The sequence below is a fragment of the Arachis ipaensis genome, chromosome B05 (assembly GCF_000816755.2).
Source record: "Arachis ipaensis cultivar K30076 chromosome B05, Araip1.1, whole genome shotgun sequence".
Classification (NCBI taxonomy): domain Eukaryota; kingdom Viridiplantae; phylum Streptophyta; class Magnoliopsida; order Fabales; family Fabaceae; genus Arachis; species Arachis ipaensis.
In genome coordinates, this window is record NC_029789.2 from 139655312 (window position 1) to 139660367 (window position 5056).

Genomic DNA, 5056 nt, shown 5'->3' on the forward strand with positions numbered 1-5056 from the left:
ATAAAATTTTTAGTGTGTAATACTATTTTTATATACAGTGTTACTTAAACAAATAGTTCCAATATGAAATACAATTTTATTGTGCATGTACCTTTACTTATTTTATATTATGATCTTATTATTATTTGTCTTTGAAGAAAATGACAGAAATATATAATGAAGATAGTTACCTTGCGGATAGTGTAAGTTCGCATACTATTCTCAAAAAGTAATATATATTTTACTCATTTTGTACTAAAAGAAGAATGTGTTAATAGAATTATTGGCTTAGGCAATATGATAGAAGACTCCAAAAGAGCTATAGTTTTGTTTTCCAGAAGAATAGAATTTATAATAAATAATACATTATTGCCTACTAAGTCTCTAAGAAACTTATTGAGTTTTAAAGATACTTGCCGAAATGGATATCATATTGAAATAATAAATGAGAAAAATCATTAGTACTTATATATCACAACTCATGATTCAAATAAAAAAATTATATTAGAAAAGTTACTCTCATTTTTATCTGAGTTATATTATACTAAAATCAGTGCAATTAAATCACATGTAATTGTAAACCAGAAGTTTACCAACATAAATGAATTCATAATTTAGAATGATCGACTGGGGCATCCGGGAACAACCATGATGCGAAAAATTATTGAAAACTCCCATTAGACATTTACTAAAGAATCAGAGAAAGTTAATTGTAAGGTCATCACCAGTAAAAATTATATTTGAGTCCCCTGAATTTATAGAAAAAATTCAAAGAGATATATGTGGATCAATTTATCCAACATGTGGATCCTTTAGATACTTTATGATTCTAATAGACGCATTCTTGAGATAGTCACATGTGTGCTTATTGTCTTTTTGCAACCTAAAGTAGGAGTGCACAGACCCAGACCGGCTCGAAGGCTCGGCCCGGTCCCGAACACTTTAAGGACTAATTTGGTGTGATTTCATCGGGTTTAGGGTCGGGTACGGGTCTCAAAAATAGACCCTGTCATTATTTCGGGTCGGGTCCGGGCCATAGCTCGGGTCACCCGAAGTCGGCCCGATGACCCGGTCATCATACACAATTAATATTTTGTGTTATTAGTGATGGATCATGACTATTCTTATGTGGAATTTAAGTATTGTAAACCTTAATATTTTGTGTTATTAGTCATTATAAGACTATAAATTAATGTTTTATGTTTAGAATGCATAAGACTTTAGACTAATACATAAGATTATGTTATTTGTATTGATTTAAATATTTGGTATTATTAGACAATATTAGTATTGATTGTGGTTATGTTTTAGTATTGATTGTGGTTATGCTTTAATTTTGAAGAAGGGTTGGTTCTTGTTATATTTTTCTAAGTGAATTTTACCATGTTAACTAATGGTTGGAGTCTTGAAAATTTGGATATTTTTACATGCTATCTTACAAGAAGGTATCAACGTAATGTAATGTTAACGGCCCGGTTTTCACCCGGTATAATTGTGGCCCGAAAGTGTATTGGTTTCATCGGGTTTAGGACCGGGTTCGGGTCTAATAAATAGATCCGGTGTATATTTCGGGCTGGGTCTGGGTCACATCAAACCCAACTTCACCGGGCCCATGTGCACCCCTAACCTAAAGTTTGCGAGATTACTTGCTCAAATTATTTAATTGAAAGCACATTTTTCAAAAAACCATTCAACGCAATTCGCCTTGATAATGTCAGTGAATTCGCTTCCTAAGCCTTTGATACTTATTGTATGGCTAACGGAATACGTGTTGAACATCCAACAGCTCATGTTCATACACAAAATGGATTAGTATAATTACTTATTAAACGCCTCCAATTAATTGCTAGACGACTAGACCCTTACTTATGAGAACAAATCTCTTTATTTTTGTTTGGGGCATACGATCGATTTTACATGTCACAACATTTATTCGTTTGAGACCAACAAGTTACCATCAATTCTCTCCTTTACGATTAACTTTTTTCCAGTAGTTAAATGTTTTCAATTTGAGAATATTTGGGTGTGCGATATATGTTTTAATTACCTCACCTTCATGCACTAAAATCGGACTCCAAAGAAAATTGAAAATTTATGTGGGATATAATTATCCTTCTATAGAGAAGTATCTTGAGATACAAACAGGAGATGCGTTTAAATCACGATTTGCTGATTATCATTTTGATGAATCAATGTTTCTAACATTAGAGGGAGAGAATAAGCCACTAGAGAAAGAACTTAATTGGAATGCATCATCGTTAATGCATCTAGACCCACGATCAAGACAATGTGAACTAGAAATTCAAAAGAATATACATTTAAAAAAAAATAGCAAATGAATTGCCTGATACATTTTTTATACAAAGAGGATAACTAAATCTTACATACCAGTTGAAAATGTTCTAATTCGAATTGATGTTCCAATTGGACAAATGGCTAATGAAACAAGTACATGCCAGAAGCGTGGTAAACCAATTGGTTCCAAAAATAAAAATTCTCGAAAAAAAAGAGAGGCATTTCATATTACTAAGACAATTCGTACTCCTGTTGAAAAGGATAAAGACATAAAAATTAAAAGACACAGTAAGTATCCAAAATTCTGATATAGTTTTGACATTAGAATGCGTTCAGGTACTTGAAAATTCTGAAAATGATAAGATCTCAATAAATTATATCTTTATAGGAGAAAAATAGAACCGAAATAAAATAATTGTCAATAAAATATTTGTATATAATATGCATTACACATCATGCATGAAAGTAAGGGTCTTGAACCAAGAGCAGTCGAAGCATGTCGACAAAGGAATGATTTGCCAAAATGGGAAGAATGAAGGTCAGACTCACTTGTAAAACGTGAAGTTTTTGGACCTGTAGTCCGTACATCAGAAGATGTAAAACCTATTGGATACATATGGATATTTGTGAGAAAATGAAATGAGAAAAATGAAGTCGTACGCTACAAATCTCAACTTGTAGCACAAATTTTTTCACAACGGCCCGGTATAGATTATGAAGAAACATATTTCCCTGTAGTAGATGTAATAACATTGCATTATTTGATCAGTTTATCCGCATACCGTAAACAACATATGCATCAAATAGATGTGGTGACAACTTATTTACACGGATCATTAGATCGTGATATCTATATGAAAATTTCTAAAGGACTAAAGATATCTAAATCATCCAATAAATATTCGTAGAAGTTATACTCAGTCAAATTGTAAAGATCTTTATCTAGACGAATGTGGTATAATCGTCTTATTGAGTATTTGACTAAAAAGGGATTCAGAAATGATGATATTTGCTCGTATATTTTCATGAAGAAATATGCATTTGAATTTATTATAATTGTTATGTACGTTAATGATTTAAATATTATTGGAACCTCGGAAGATATTTCAATAATTATAAAAGCTCTAAAAGAAGAGTTTAAGATAAAAGATCTCGAAAATATTGAATTTTGTCTCGGTCTGCAGATCGAGTATACAAATAATGAGATCTTTATTCATCAAACAACATGCATAGAAAATATCTTAAAGAGATTTTATATGGATAAGTCACATTCATTAAGTACTCCAATAATCGTAAGGTTGGAAAATGATCAATTTTGTCATAAAAAAAAATATCTTTGGTCCTGAAGTATCATATCTCAGTGCCATTAGAGCACTAATATATTCTGCTAATAATATACGACCTAACATATCATTTGCTGTAAATTTACTAACAATGTATGGTTCCTCTCAAATATAAGACATTGGAATGAAATTAAACAAAATTTTTTTATATCTTCATGGAACAGTTGATATGGGACTGTTTTATCCATATGAATTCAAGTCACAATTAATCGGCTATGCAAATGCAGGGTACTTGTCTGATCCACATAAATTAAGGAAGATCTCAAACAGTATACCTATTCACACATGGTAATACAGCTATATCATGGAGGTTCACGAAATATACGATAGCAGCGACATCTTCTAATCATGCTGAAATACTAGCAATACATAAAACAAGTCGCGAGTGTTTTTGACTCAGGAGTTTAATCCAATATATTCTGTCATTACGTGGACTGACTGATCATCAAATAGTTCCAACTATTCTATTTAAAGATAATACAGCATGCATTGTTCAACTTAAATGTGGATACATCAAAGGTGATAGAACAAAATATATTTTTTCTAAATTATTCTTCATTCATGACCTTCAAAATCAAGGAACAATTGATGTCCAATAGATCAGCTCAAGCAATAATTTAACAGATTTATTTATAAAGTCACTTCCAAAGTTCTTCTTTGAGAGATTGGTACATCAAATTAAGATGCGCCGATTTCAAGATATTAAATAATGTCAATAAGAGAGAGGGAGACTGTATTCTTTTTTCTTTGGTCAAATTTTTATTGGATTTTTCTTGACAAGATTTTTAACGAGACAGTCTTACCACAAAGAATATTGTACTATTTTTTTTCACTAAAATTTTTTATTCCATTGAATTTTTCTTTAATAAGATTTTAATGAAATATAACCATAAATAAAAATCTAAGGAGGAGTGTTGTGATATGGATGTCCATTTAATAATAACTTATTTCACAATATGAACGACGGAATTTTTCAATGTTGAGAGGCTTAAGTTATTAAGAGAAATTAAATTTAATGAGGTTTAAAAAAGATGACCTTTGTAAGTGTATAAAATCGGTAGCGTAATTTTAGAAAAAAACATACACAATATTACATAAATTACTACTCTATCAAACATTAATATATGAGAATTTACGGTTTTCAAAACATATGAAAAAATTAGAGGCATTTATCTGATCCATTTAAGCATGACATAAGATTTTGGAGATATTGGATAATAATGATGACTAATTAAATGTTGTTATGAGTAAAACATGAGATAGAGGAAGAATATTCTTGTGGGATTATTTGTTTCAAAACATTGAATACTTGTGATTAGTCGTGTGATATTTGTATTCATTTCATTAAAGTATTAAATTGTATTTTTTAGTATTTGTTTGGGCGCTGTTAAATTGATAAAAAAAAATTAATTAAAAAATATTTTTTTTATTTTTTAGTG